General features: G+C 49.7%; 1 protein-coding gene across 2 annotated transcripts in view; it reads right to left on the minus strand.

The window, feature by feature from the left end:
- Window positions 1–15,813, minus strand: part of TMEM88B (transmembrane protein 88B) — a 46,732-nt gene that overhangs the window by 17,885 nt on the left and 13,034 nt on the right. The window lies entirely within an intron of this gene.

Below are 15,813 nucleotides of genomic sequence, written 5' to 3' on the forward strand. Positions count from 1 at the left end.
CTCCTGCTATCATTTAATTAGACATGTCCACACACTGTATAGTTTTGTCTTCTCTGGTGGACCAGCCAGAGGCTTGTGAGGAAATAAACGAGAGCCCAGATATTAGCACTGAATAAATGGCATCAGACAAGTCTTTCATGAGCTCGGCTCTTCCCCTGTAAAGACTTTACAGCTGTGGATACTGCCTGACTTTAAGGAAGGCGGCTGAAAACATGTTTGGTTATAGCTGGCTTTGTGACTTACAAGTCTTTGCATAGGCAGGCAAAGCTAGAACCAAACAATCAGTAATAACGAATTCCCGAAAGATGCCTCTGAGATAGAGAGATCATTTTATACATATAATTCGGAAACAAAGGAGCAAAAAATCTTTTAATGAATTCAGCATGTTGTACTTTTATTATCTCCCACTGAGACAGCAATCAGGGAAGATGCTCCTCTCTCATTATTTCAAACCCTGGGGGCTTTGCCTCTGATTCCAGAGTGGGATCAACAATAATTGGTGATTATTAATGTGTAACTCACAAGAGCGTTCTTCTCCAGCACATGGCTTTTCCTTCTCATCGCATGTCCTCTTTCTGCCCTACCACCAGGCAAAGATTCAGAACTTCCTCCTTCCTTCCTTTCTCCCTCTCTCTCTCTCTCTCTCTCTCTCTCTTCAATCTGTGTGATAGAGGCACTACTGTGATTATAGTGGTCCTACCACCAGAAGGTAGATCAGATCAAACTAGCATGGGAGTTGGCAGATGTGTGCAGAGGGCCTCAAAGTGGTTGCTTTGGAGCTCCAAAGAACATGGAACACTGAAGCAGATGCCTGCATGGTTTATAGAATCGTAGAACTGGAAGGGACCTCGAGAGGTCATCTAGTCCAGTCCCCTGTACTCAAGGCAGGACTAAGGATTATCTAGACTAGAGGTTCTCAAAGCTGGTTCGCCACTTGTTCAAGGAAAGCCCCTGGCAGGCCGGGTCGGTTTGTTTACCTGCCGTGTCCGCAGGTTCGGCCGATCGCAGCTCCTAGTGGCTGCAGTTCGCCGTCCCAGGCCAATGGGGGCTGCAGGGAGCAGCGGCCAGCACATCCCTCAGCCCGCACCACTTCCCGCAGCCTCCATTGGCCTGGAGTGGCGAACCGCGGCCAGCGGGAGCTGCGATCGGCCGAACCTGCGGACACGGCAGGTAAACAAACCGACCCAGGCCATCAGGGGCTTTCCCTGCACAAGCGGTGGACCGGCTTTGAGAACCACTGATCTAGACCATCCCTGACAGGTGTTTGTATAACCTGCTCTTAAAAATCTCCAGTGATGGAGATTCTACAATGTCCAAACACCAGTCCTGGCCTGCTATATCGCAACTCTGTACATATGTCGGTCTCCTCCTGAGATATCTCTACAGATAACCTCTGCCTTTGGGTGCTTAAGTTTGAACACAGATTGAAGCCACATTAAGAAAGTGATTCTTGTGTCATTGGTTTCATTTAGCTGGTTCAGTTGCAAATTCATTAAAAGACTGTGGCACTTGGTAAATATCCTTTCTTGGCTATTAAAGGCAAGAGCGATAAGCCATAGAAAGTTGCTTTGTGGTTTAGTTGGAGAGGCTGTATTCTCCAACCCCTCGAGAGCCATCAGTGGAAATCTGCCCATCATCCTCTGTTAACTCAGAACAAATTCACAGAGAGGTCTTTAAACTTCCAGTGAAGTTTTAGAGACAATCCCCTAATCACCACAAATTGCTGGGAAGAGCTGCTTTAAAGTCATTGCCATCAATCTGGCTCTTATTAAGGCACCTCAAAGAGCTAAAACCACCTGGGATCATTTAGCAACACTTTAAAGAAGGCTGGAGTGTTGCATTACATAAAAAAGGCCTCAGTTCCAAATATATATCGATTATATCTCGTGCACGCAGGGCCCAATTCTGAAGTGCTTTGGAGCACTTCACATCCTTTGCTGCGCTCATGTTACATAAGAACACAAGGGGCAGGACATCAGAGAACCAGGGCCACGATATAGCCATATCTGGAGAACAATTGAATCCATCTCTTGATGGACAAATATGCCACGAAAGATCTAAAGCGGGTGAATTCAGATTCTATTCCCAACATTGCCATTCCAGAGAGGCAAGGTGGTCTATTCAGGACCCCTAGGTTGTATTCTTACCTATGCCATTGACTCGCTGGGGGACCTTGGGTGAGTCTTCTTCATCCCTCTGTACCTTAGGGCTCGGTGACACAGGGGGTATAGCCCAGAATAGCTATTGTGATTTAAATTCACACCCTGGCTTATTTCTCAATAGGTTCCCCATGTAGACAAGCTCTCGGTCTCCCCTTCTGCGAAGAAGGGGTTAAAGACACCTATCTCCCCAACAGAGGTTGCAGTGTACATTGGGCTTGGCTTTGAGCTTGCACCAATGCAAATCAGGAGTGACTCTGACATCAGTGGAGACACCCCAGGGTGCAAAGTGTGAAAGCTCAGTTGTGGTGAGCTCTTTGCGATCACTGTGTGAAAGGCACCACCGAAGTGCACTTAATCATTTCCTCTCTAGAGCAGACACCACACCTCGCTTTTGACCAGAGCACGGCCGTGTGAGAAACCAAGGGCTGATTTCTCCCTGGCAGGGGATGTTCGTCTAACCCAGTGGCCCGTGGCCCCCTTTCAGCTAGGGCCCTGAGACCAGGGCTTTGGTGGGCTACTGATGTCTCCTGCTGCTTTCCTAAAGGGAAAAACCTGGGCCATGGAAATGTTTGGGCTTGTTCAGTAGCACGCACACCACAGGCTTCCAATCTGGGGGACTTGCACTTTGGGGAGAGCGCACACCTTTCACTTGCAAGCCACGGGGATCTCTGGCTCAGAGGAGCCAACACGTAGCGTCTGACCCCGCCACATACACTGCGGGCTGGAATGACCCATTGGTTCCCCCGGGCTCCATTTGCAGAGGGGCTGAGCATCCCCAGCTCTGATTGCCTTCAAGCGGAATTGTGGGCTGAAGTCAGGCGACAGCCGGGCACCCAATATTAACGGCCCTGCTTGAGCTCTAGGGGCTGATGGTTATTCATCGCTGAAGCTGTTTGTCCTGGGGAGCGGGGCTGACACATCATGTTCACAAGCCATCCGCTGAGTTAAAGAAAAAAATCCTAATGGCCTCCTTGGGACTGGAATTTAAACAAATCAACACACATGTGACTATAACGTCTTCACGGCAACCTATTTTCTCTCCTTAACGGCCTCACCTCTGCCTCTCCCTGACGGGGTGGTGGTAACAAAGTGCTGGCGGGAATGTACGACTCACCTTTTCATGATAACAGCAGCCCCCCGGGCTGGAATTCATCCCCATGCAGCGGGGGGTCTGTGCAACGTTCGAGTCCCACCTAAGCCCTGTTTGGAGGGGGGGATAGGCCTTTCTCTGGGTGAATTTCAGCCTTTCAGCTTAGTAGGGCTACTCTGGAGAAAGCCAGAAGTGGGTGGGGGCCTCCCGGGGTCCCAAGTAGAGCAGCTGCCACCTGTGGACTGTGACAGGCCTTGGCTGTGCTCACAGGCAGGTTACACTTCCACATGAGTCTGACTGACAAAGGAGATGCTCTGTAATAGCTAATGGCCTGCTCCGGCTGCGGGAATTGCGGGCACTTAGGAACAGCGGGACAGACCCCCTATGCCCCCTCCGCCCCCCACTCCCTGCTGAACGGCCGCGGGGGGAACGAGACTGTCTCGGTCACATGGAACTGCTGGGAAGTGGGGACACAGACTGGGTGGGTGGGTGGGTGGGTGGGGGAAGACACAGGCACACACCACCAGCGGCAATAACCCCACACAGGATGCAGGAGGAAAGAGGGGGGCAGCAAGTCTAGGCAGCAGCTCCCCATTCCTGGGCAACCTCAGAGTATCTGGGATCCTGGCAGGGCCAGAAGTCCACAATGCAGAGGCAGCAGCAACAGTTGGAATGAAAGATTGCAAGGTTGGCTTAGCATCTCAGAACCATCTTCTAGGTTCAGTTGGATTCAGTTCTGGACAGGGTGGGAGGGCAGCCATCACCCCAGGTTTGCCCAGCCATAGAATGGATGTGGGGAGTGGATCCCAGGAAAAGGATCCTTGTCTGAACCCGGGAAAGGGGCTGAGGCCATGGGGAAAGGGTTTGGGCTGGTACTGGTGACTGTTGGAGACAGTGGACCAAATGGACCACGAGTCTGATCTGGGGTGGCAGTTCCTACTTTGCCATCTGCAACAAAATTACCCTGTGTAGGAACATCAAGCCCGTTTTCCGATGCCTGCAGCAGTCGCAGGAAACTGTTTTGCATTTCAACCCGGCTGAATTTCACATCGAATTCTGTTCTTTTCTTTTTATAATTGAGGTCAAAACGTCAGAGGAGTGTTATTCATCCAACATTTTGTCTATTAGCAGGAGAGGAACCAATACAGAGCAGGGACTTCATCTGCTTTCAGAAATAGCTCCTGCCATAATGGCTACAAGAGAAACTCCCTTTGAAGTGAGGTTTCACAGAGGCTGGTTCACGGCTTCTTCTAGCTTCTCAGGCTTAGGACAAAACAGCCTGTATTTATGAATATACAAAAGGCCGGACCCTTTCATTCTCAAAGAAATCTTCCCTGAGTAAGGACTTACTAAGAAAAGCAGGTTCTGTCCCACTCATAATGATTCTGCAAATAAAAATATTAATTCTTTGCACTCCTACAGCTCCTCTGCTTTCAAAGCATTTCACAAGCATGACTTAAGCACCACCACATCCCTGTAATATAACTGAATCTGATTATGTATTATTCCCTTTGTACTGATGGGAAAACTGAGGCACGGAGGTGGTTAGTGACCTGCCCCAGGTCACACAGCCATTCCGTGGGTCCTCTAAGGAGCAAGTTCTCTTTCCAGCTTTGTTGAATTGATTGGCAATGCTGGATCTTGGAATGAAATCCAGTGCAAATCAGGAGTGACTCTGACGTCCGTGGTGACACCCCAATGTGCAAAGTGTGTGAGCTCAGTTGTCATGAGCTCTTCATGATCACTGCGTGAAAGGCACCACCAAAGCGCAGTTAATCATTTCACCTTTAGAGCAGCCACCACAGCTCAGCTGCCTAGCTTGATTCTTGATAGCTCTCCAAAGCCATTCCACCTCTGTGCCTTAAAGCATGTTCCTTAAAGATGGACTTTCGCAGGGGAGCAAACTGGAGGTTAGACAATGTTTGGGCCGACAGAAGTATGAGCAGCCAGTGTTCCCTGTGCTCTTATGGAAGATGTTAGTGCTTGGAATAAAGGGCTGAATTTTGCTTCATTACACCAATGAGAATTCAGGGTAACTCTATTGACCTTAGAGAGACAAGGTGGGTGAGGTCATATCTTTCATTGGACCCGCTTCTGTTGGAGAAAGAGACAAGCTTTCAAGCTTCCACAGAGCTCTTCTTCAGGGCTGGAGGTAAGATCTTACCTCACCCACCTTGTCTCTCTAATGTCCTGGCACCAACACGACTACAACAACACCACAAACAATCTATTGACTTGAGTGGTCCAGGGTATGTGGGAGCGGAATCTGAGTCATTCCCCCGACACGTTCAGCCATGTGGCCTCCCAGTGGAATGAAGTGAAGGAAGCCAGTTGGCTGGGAACAAGGGAGCATATTGGCTGAGATGCACTCTTTAAATATATCAGAGGGATAAATACCAGGGAAGGAGAGGAATTATTTCAGCTCAGTGCTAATGTAGACACGAGGACAAACGGATATAAATTGTCAGTCAGGAAATTTAGGCTTGAAATTAGACGAAGGTTTCTAACCATCAGGGGAGTGCAATACTGGAACAGCCTACCGAGGGAAACAGTAGGGGCGAAGGACCTCCATGACTTTAAGATTAAGCTAGATAAGTTTATGGAGGAGATGGTATAATAGGATAACGGGCTTAGTCAATAGGTCAATTAAGTGCCAAACTGGTACTTAATTGGGTCAAATTGGGTCAATGATATGATATTCTTAACCTCTTTCAGAGGGTATGGCTGGAGAGTCTTGCCCGCATGCTCGGGGTTCAGCTGACCGCCATATTTGGGGTCGGGAAGGAATTTTCCTCCAGGGCAGATTGGCAGTGTCCCTGGAGGTTTTTCGCCTTCCTCCGAAGCATGGGGCAGGGGTCGCTTGCTAAAAGAGTGGGTAGATCGGCTAATGTGGCCTGCATCTTGCAGGAGGTCAGACTAGATGATCATAATGGTCCCTTCTGATCTTGAATTCTATGATTCTATGAAGCCCTTGTTTGAACACAAATAGCCTCTGCCCTTAGCAAACGGGGTAAGATAAGAACAACTGGTGCATGGACTTTTTGTTCTGTGAGTGCACAGCACTACCACAAAGGGGTCCTGGTACAAGACGGTGGCCCCTGGGTTCTACTGTGATAATTTAATATGAAAACAGCCAGCAGCGAATGGGCTGGGGCGTGACATCTGGGAACACTTTTCCCCACAAGGAATTCCCTGAGACAAACACGCCAAGGCACTTTGCAGGCAAAGCGAGCAGCTTTCGGGATCGGCTGGCGAGTGGAGGGCACCCGACACCAGCTGGGAGATGGATCGTCCCCACGGGCCGCAGCTAGCAGGAAAAAATGCCTTCTCCAAATGGTTTCTGTTTTTAAACACTAAGGGTTCAGCGTGGAGAGCAGAACCTGTGGGTAATGACTAGGCAACAAAGGATCAGAGGGGAGGCAGAGGGAACCATCAGCTGGAAGCTCACCAATGTGACTGGACATGTAACGGGAGGTTTAATGGGTTGTCAGTGCAGGGGCCCTGTGCCGCGAGGCAGGATCTCAGCTCAGGCATCGGGGAACTGGCTGGATGCAGTAAACATGCTGCAAATCACTTCATCCACCTCTCGCTCCACCTCTCCTGACCGGATCCAAATCCCCAAGCTAGCAGTCACGGGGCTTGATTAGCCCAGCAAAATGCGCGAGTCGATGCAAGAGGCTGTCAAGACGCAGCGTGGGAGACGTTCCTGGTATTTGGAAAGCATGACAGGTAATTAGGGGCTGTAACTGACTTGGGAGCTCGCACCGTGTTTGGATTGCTCATGGTAAACAGAGCCTGGGAGCATCCGCAGCCACCTGCATTAGGAAAATGTCAGCGCGAAGGAATGTTTGGCAATGAAACCTCCTGAGGGGGCAGGGACAGATCCCCATCCAGGCTATCTCCACAGAGATTCTCCAGTCTGTGTCTGATGTCAATAGACTCCGGCATGTAGGACCCACGCTGCCTGCAAGAAGTCACGGGTACCTGGCATGCCTGATGTGCCAGGCCTTTGAAGAGGCAAATGTGACGTTCTCTGATTAAAATATGACCATATAGATCATTGTTGCAACCCCTGATATGTATTTGCAGCAAATCTTGTACAAAGGTTGTCAAGTGAGGTGCCTATGAAAAGGTTCTGATTTGCTGGTTATGATTATGCCATCTCTATGCATGGATCACTTTGGTATCTGAAGTATAAGTATTGGCTCTATACTTGGGTTTCAGATGTTTGCTCCTGGGATCCAGCCCACAGGTAGCTAGCCAGCACATCTTGGAGGGACTATGCAAATTGAGTGGCCCATCGAGAGGACATTTAACTGACAATGGACCACGGGAAACGTCCATCTACACTTAATGAAATTTCCTGCTGTGACTAGGTGAAATGCATGGACATGGGACTTGCCCGTGGGACTCCAGACTCCATCTTGTTGCTGTAATTTTCCACAGTAAGAACAATGGGGGAAAAGATAAAAGACGCTGGAAACTCCTCCATTTTGCCTCTATCCTGCTCCAGCCTCTATCCTTCCCAAGCCTCTGGACTATGAACTTATACTCATGGGAGCATTCTAACCAATCGACGGGGGACCTTCCAGTGATCTGGAAACAACCAGAGACTTATCAGGCCTGCAGCTAATTCCATCACTGCTACAAGCCTGGACCAAGAACTTTGCAATTACTGAATGTATTTGATTCCTTTAACCAATTTTAACTCTCTTCTTTCTTTCTTTCTTTCTTTCTTTCTTTCTTTCTTTCTTTCTTTCTTTCTTTCTATGAATAAACCTTTAGATTTTAGATACTAAAGGATTGGCAAAAGTGTGATTTTTGGGGTAAGATCTGAGTTATATATTGACTTGGGTGTGGGGCTGGTCCTTTGGGATCAGAAGAACCCTTTATTTGATGAGACTGGTTGTAAAGAACCACTCACCTTTAAACCCAGTGTTTTCGGTGGTAATACAAGGACTGGGATGCCCAAGGTATAAGCAGGCCTCTGTGGGTCACAACTCAGGATGCCAAATTCAGCATGAACTGCTGAGAAATAGGGCAGATACCGGCCCCAAGACTGGTGGCTAATCCCCCATAGGATATACCAAACCAGCAACAAAAGTAAACTCCTGTTTCACCACACTGGCTAACAAGAAGTCATAAAAGCAGTTTCCTTGGGCAGTCCAGTTCTTGGGCAGGGAGGGCTCTGAACCATCCTGCACTGGCAGTGGGATGGACTGGGTCACCAAAGAGATCCTGCCCATCTCTGGACTCTGAGTTTATGAACCTCTCAGCCTTCGCGCTACGTGTCAGACAACAGCAGAGATTCATCTGTTTCTGGAGGGTCCTGGGGCGCAAGGGAGGGCCGGGGACACTGAAGGGCCGGAGTGGCGAGAGCCATGGGAGTATGGGAGGGTTGTGTGGAGTTAGGGAAGAGAGGAACGGTGCATGTACAGACTGTGACAGTTATGACTGCCAAAGTTTCTGAGACATATTGAATGCTGATGTGAGCAGCTGCAACTCCATTCTCTTCAGTGGAGCTGCAAATGCTCTTGCCAGTGGTGAGTTTGATCTGATGGATGTTATGGAGCATTTTCAGTCAAGATCAATAACGTTCAGGGGCTGCTTTATCCACAAAGCATCCTGTCCCAGCTAGCAGGAGCGCTTCAGTTTGCTAAAGTGGGCTGCAAACCTCAGGAGAACAGGCTTGCTGGTGAGATTGACAGCACTTCTGCTTTGAATCCTGTGCTGATATTTGGAAAGCATGACAGGGAATAGGTTTTCTCATGGCAGCCAGGCTCTTCCAGATTTATCTGGATCTGGGCAGTGCCAGGGCATGCAGAAGTGAAAGAGGAGCAACCTTTTCAGAGCCTCCAGAAAAGGCTTGATTCTAGAAAGGGACAATGGTTCAGGGCAGGTCAGAGTTTTCATCTGATCTGAACCCACTGGCCCATCTCTCATGGGGACCAACATCTAGGCAAATAAGATTCTCTTTCTTTAAAAAGTCACCAAAGAGAAGTGAGGTCAGGGGGATAAGGATCAACTTCCATCTCTCTGCAGGAAAATCAATGTCGCTCGTCAGACGCCTCCGTGTTTACAAGGCAAATGCACACTGCACCAAAGAAAATATGATGCATCCGATCGCAATCGCTGCTCTGCAGAGACTCGTTCTGACAAAGCCTGGGTGATTTGTTCATTTCGTTACTAGGTAGCGCTACTCTTGGATGCCCAGTTTAGCAATTTACCTCCCCTAAGGAGCTACTGAGCAGCAGAAGGAACAATCCCAGGCAGGGAGTGGTAGGAAATCAGTTTGTAACTCATGTCTCCGGTGGCAGAGGCTTCGGGGAAAGCTCTATGGGTTTGGCCATTCAGCCCGTTTGGGGCCAGATCGTGGTAGGTTTACGCACAGCTAGTAACGCCTTGCTCCACAGGTATTCCCGATGGAAACTCACACGCCCAGGGGCTATTCGGTGCGGGGCAGGGTACTGGCCCTCGGGGGTGTATTTTTTATACAACGGAGCAGCCGTGAAGGCTCGTGAATCTGAGACTGCTCACTCCAGAGCTCAATAAACCTAGGGCTGGATTGCCTCCCCAGCCCCAGACATACCGTCAATCCCTTAGGCACGGCTTGTCTCCTGCAGGATGAAGCGTTCTAGCAGGAGGGGTACGGAGACAGGTGAGAGATTGGGGAGCAGCTGGACAATTCAATGGCACGTCTGGCTGTCTTGTGCCAGAGCTGGCTATTCGTTTTGTCTGTTAGCAGCAGCGATGTCTAAACGGGGTTTACCGCGACAAAGGCCTCTCAGTTCATGAGCTAGCAAGAGCTCCGGACGCTCGCCTCTTTGTCATAACGTTCCAGGGCTGTAAACGTGACGGAGCTAAAACACCCAGAACCCCACACGTGTCAGCTTCTGAAAGAGCAAAACCATCTCAGGGACTGCACGAGGCAGGGGGAGCCGGCCACTTTCAGGCCTTGCCGTTGGTGCATTAGCTGCATAATTCACCGTGAGGCTTTATCGTCCCTCCGGTGCGGTGATAAATGTCTGCAGTCAACAGTGCGCTCGCTGCTCGAAGAGCGTCGAATGAATGCACTAAGGCTCTGTGTGACGAACTAGCTGCTTCGCTGAACATACATCTGCTCTGGGCTGGATGTCTGCGAGGCACTCACTGAACACTGCCAAAGGCATCCTGTCCCAGCATACCCTGGGACTTGGGGAAAACCTGGGATGGTGGATTCAGGGGCGGGACTTCCACTGTTTCAGTGCCCACTGGGGATCCTCTTGGGGCTTTAAGGACAGCATGTGGGGCATGTACTATTATTACAACCTGGAAGCTCCAACCAAGCTCAGGGCCGTCCTGTGCTAGGTGCCGGACACACACCTAGTAAGAGGCAGTTCCTGCCCCAAAGAGCTGGTCTGAATAGACAAGGAGGGGAGAGAGGAAGTACTTTTATCCTTGTTTTACGGGCGTGCTTTGTGGATTGAGTGACTGGCCTGGGGTCACACCGGGAGCCTGTAGCAGAGCTGGGAACCCCCCAATCTCTTGAGTCCCATTCCAGTGCCCGAACCACGAAGTCCACCTTTCTTGCTTTGCTAAGCACCAACAACGGCCTCAGCCCTTCCCCGCCCTCCTGTAAAGTCACCCTGCTGCACAGACTCATGGCCTGCTCCCGGGCCGGGTGCTTTGTGAAATTGGACCGAGATGGGATGCAGTGGGAGGCGGCAGATCATGTAGGAGATGCAGTTTACGTTATTAAAAGGGAAAAAAACTGATTTTCAATATTTTTCAGTGCAATGAGCTGAGTAAATCAGGCTGAGGCGGGTGCTCTTAGCATAGGATCTGTTGGACAGGGAGGCAAATGACAGCCGGGAGATACTTGAAATCGGCAATACCTAAGGGCCCAGTCCTGCAGGGAAAACTCACAGTGGAGTCAATGGATGTTTTCCCTGAGTAAGCAGTTCTGGATCCATCCCTAATATTGAGAGAGAGAGAGAGAGAGAGAGAAGAAATGGGTTCCTACACAGCTTGTTTCTAACAATGACTGATTGGTAATTACAGCCCAGGCTTGCAAACACAGTATTCCCAGGTGGTTTCAATAGATTAGTCATGGCAATAAGCACTATATTAGGTAGTGCATACGGGCAGAATCGGCCCCCCGAGACTGGATCCTGAAGTGAGCACATTATACAGACTGATCCAATTACTGGTCAAATAAATGGAAAGACTTTGTCTTTGGGAGCCGGAGAAGGCTCTTTATGAACTACAATATATTTAATAACTTAGCCCCTAATCCAGCGCTACCAAAGTCAAATGAGAGTCTTGCCATTGATTTCAGAGTGTGTTGGGTCAGGGTCATAGAGAGAGAAAACACTGGAGGTTGCAGTTTTCCACAGTGGATGTATCCAGGGACACTAGTCACACAAATGACTTCAGCTTGTTTGGGTATCTTGAATCGTTATTACATTTATTGCTGTCTTTAAGCATCTGAGGAATTGTGGAGTTCAGGCTAGGAGCAAAAACCAGAGCAGCGTTTGGTAGGTTCATAGAATCATAGAATCTCAGGGTTGGAAGGGACCTCAGGAGGTCATCCAGTCCAACCCCCTGCTCAAAGCAGGACCAAACCCAACTAAATCATCCCACCCAGGGCTTTGTCAAGCCTGACCTTAAAAACCTCTAAGGAAGGAGATTCCACCACCTCCCTAGGTAACCCATTCCAGTTCTTCACCACCCTACTAGTGAAAAAGTTTTTCCTAATGTCCAACCTAAACCTCTGGTTCTGACCTTTTATCAGCTATTGTGACTCTAATCCCTTCCACGCTGCAGTGTGATGCAGCCTGGCTTCCATTAGCCTTGCAGTATCATTAGATTTTGTCCTCTGAGCTGAGGTTTACTTTAGTCATCAGGCTGGATCAGTATTTGGATGGAAACCTTCTCAGACGACGGGTGCTGAGCCCTGACTGAAGTCCAGCTCCTTTTCGGCTGTTTTAAGATGGGCACCCCAAGAATGGAAACACCCAGAATCACGAGTGACTTTTGACAATGTAAGCCACACACAGCCCTGATCCTGTGTTGAGATTGGCATTTTTGAACCCCTCTGCCCACGTGGTACCCCATTCATATCAGGGGAGCTCTGCATGGACTCCAGACTGCACCCCGCCACGTCTCAAAGCAGGATCAGGGCTTTAGCCCCAGATCCTCAAATGTACTTGGGTGCCTAAGTGCCATTGATTTTAACAGGAATTAGCTCCCTAAATACCTTTGAAAATTTGGGCCTTAGTTTGTATTTGCCAAGATATTCTTTTGTCTCCTTTCACCCAGACAGGAAAACAAATTTGTGATGGCACAAGGACAGAGATGTTCATATCGTATCCCCACATCGGACAAATGATGCTGGAGCAAAATAGAGGGAAATGACGAGAAATGAAAATCCATAAACATTCTTTAAAAATCCCCCCAATAACTCAGAGCAGAGCATCCAAGTGAAACCAACACGCACAGAGACAGAATACTAAATGGGAACAAAATGAGTTTTTCAATGAGAATAAAACAAAAACTGGAGCCCGTGTGTCTGGGAAGCTGGCCCGGATCTGCAGGAGGGGAGTGTGTGTGTGTGTGTGTGTATCTTTTATTAGATCTTGTTCTTATCATTAGGTAAATCACAGAGAATGACACTTGCAGGAAGAGGGCTTAGTTAAAATGAAATTAACAAAACAAATTAAAGTCCATGGGGGGAAGCTGCGAATCACAGGGGAGGACTGTGAGCCGTCTGCTCTTGCTGCCTCTGTAGTGTAGATGCTGCTGCAGGGGAGTTGCAGAGAAATATTGTGACATTAAAATGCAAACTGCAGTGAGTAACTGAAGCTGCACAGAATTCTCTGTCGACCCAGGCAGTGTGTTTACTTGATCTGTGTCACAGCTGCTTGTTAATTAAAACAGGAATAAAAAATGACGCCTGACAGAGCTACAGCTCCCGAGCATACCAGGGAGTGTCAGAACGAATCCAGAGCGCTCCTGCCAGCATTCACGGGGTTGAACCCTTCCTATGTGGAGCAAAGCACACGTCAGATTTGGGCCCTCAGAGAAATCAGCAATACCGAAACCTGCCCTTCCTCCAGACCTGCCCAAGTACTGCTGACACACACAAAATGTACGAGACAGATTGGAAGCTGAACCAATTTCTTCTCACAATATAAAACCCCCACACGTTTAAAGACAAGACAGACCCAAGCTTTGAATCTGGCCCTGGATTTGCATCTGAAGCTGAACTCCTTCAGAATTTCAGTTCTGGTCTCCAGTGTATTTCACAGGGGGCACATCGATGTAGTCTGCTCTAGGTAGGCGAGTTGGAGTTTTCCAATAAAAAACAGGACTAGGCTGGGTAAAAAGAACTTCCGTGTGGAATAGGATTGGTTTGCTGTGGATCTGTGTGTCTAGGTGAGATGAGATGAGATAGGAAGTGCAGCAGATGTAGCTGTCCTGTCACGTGCGCAGCAAGAGCTCAACTTCCAACCTGCCATTGTCCGTCCGGGAGGAGGGGGACGCTGTTGTTGGGGTGGGGATGAGGGCGTGCCATGGGGGATGGGCTGCTTGCCAGCTTCTTCTCTGGGTGAACAACCCTCAGTCCAGCCGCATTCTCATTCCCCAAGCAGGGGCTGAAGTTTGCAAACACATCTGGCCTCGACTCCACCGCTCAGAGATGGGAAGCTTCACACCGCTCTAGGGAAAGGCCTGTGTCCGGTTCACTGGGGCTATTGCAAACCTCTCTTAAAATGCCACAGAGAGGGGATCGTTCACTTCCCCCTTTCCAGCCCCAAAGGGGCCTCCATGTTAACATCTCATCCAAAGACTAACAGCCGTCTAGTCCTGCACCGAGTGCCAGAGCTGGGTAGGAGCCCAAGCACTGAGACAGGGGTGAGACCCCCTGTGGCACTGAGGGGGAAGTCCCATTAGCTGAGGTGCCAGTTATCTACTGAGCCCTGATAGGAGAGAGCATCCCAGAGAACTGCTTTAACCCTTTCACCGAGGCCAGGCAAAGGAATTCACAGGAGGACATGTGCCATGTATGCGTGCCCAGGACTGCCTCAGCATGCAAACTGCACACACGCCCTCTGTTACAGCTCCATGTCAGAGAAGAAATCAGCACCGAAAGAAGCAACGATAATGCACGCTGGATAAATGGTGAAGAGCGTCATGCATGCCCCTTGGCCTGGCCCGTCTACACCAGTGCACACTGGGTGTAAAACGCTGTCCTTCAGACCCTTTTGCACCAGCGCCAATGACGACACAAGGGGAAAAGCCACAGAGGCTCGGGGCTCTACGTTTGCATCTTGGCTCTTCGCTGGCTCACTGGGCGACACGTGTAACTTCACTGTGCCTGAGCCTCCACCGCTCTGGGATGAAGATAAGAGCTGGGTGTTGCCTGCCCTGGAAGGTGGGTGCACGGGATGTCTGTCAAGGGCTTGGAGAGCCTGAGATCAAAGGAGGTATAGAAGTCTGGTGCACTATGCTCCTCTATCATGCCCTGTGAATGGGAGTCACCCCCACATGCATCCAGCAGAGGAGGGGACCCCCCTGAATGTACAACAGGCTGCAGGGTAATGTAAACCCCAAAGGTCCACCCCTGCATCAGCTGTGTGCCCCAAACTCCCATTATCTTCTCTGGGAGCTGAGCCCGAGTGGGGAGTGCTTTGCTGTAAAATCTCTTTACGAATCAGTACGGCCAGCTCGTCAGCCCACTGTCCAGGGAACAAAATCCTGCAGCTGGGGAGGGACAGGGCTAAAGGTGAGTTTTCTTTGTTGAGATTCGGGTAGCGGTGTAGAGGAAACTTGAAATCTCAGGCCGGGGAGGCTGGATCTAAACTCTCTGCATGCAGGAAAGGGGATGTTTGCTTGCCCCAGTACATGGGGTTTATCTAATCCCACCCCTCACGCCAGGCTCAGAGTGGCCTGGCCCAACAGTACAACCGGTTTGTTTTCTCCTAGGAAATATTTTACTAGTGGGGAAAAAATCTGTTGTTTCTACCTCAGGAATGGACTTAAAATCCAGCTGGCTCAAGCCAGGACTCTGTCTGGGCAGGTCTGGTTATTCTAGAAAGTTGGTCTCCAGCTTTTTTTGGTCCTTAGGTTCTTACCAACCCCATTACTCCCACCTGTGAATCCCACCTTAGTGGCCTCTGCCCAGAGGAGAAGGCCAGGAGCACCTGGCAAGGGTTCTAATAAGGACCCGATCCAACACCCAGCAAAGTCAAAGGACAGACTCCCAGCGATTTGGGTGGCCTTTGGATCAGGCCCTACAGGGGACCTGTTGCTAAAGTCAGTTCTCCTGGGGGACTTGCAGTGGCAATGGCTGGTGTGCAAAAGTGTCACGCCCCAGAGCACATTCTGTCTGTCTGTCCATTTGTCCCTCACCCCCACTGACTCAGACACACACACTCCCTCTCCCTCTCTCCCCACCCACGACTTTTGAAAATGCAGCTACAGCTCAGACATCCCAGCCTGGTTTTTAAAGCCACTGTCCCTGCCCGCTTTCCTCAAAGGAGCTCAGGCAAGAATCCCAGGGAAGCCAGGGCCCCGTCCTGG

Source organism: Mauremys mutica, chromosome 21 (assembly GCF_020497125.1).
Source record: "Mauremys mutica isolate MM-2020 ecotype Southern chromosome 21, ASM2049712v1, whole genome shotgun sequence".
NCBI lineage: Eukaryota > Metazoa > Chordata > Testudines > Geoemydidae > Mauremys > Mauremys mutica.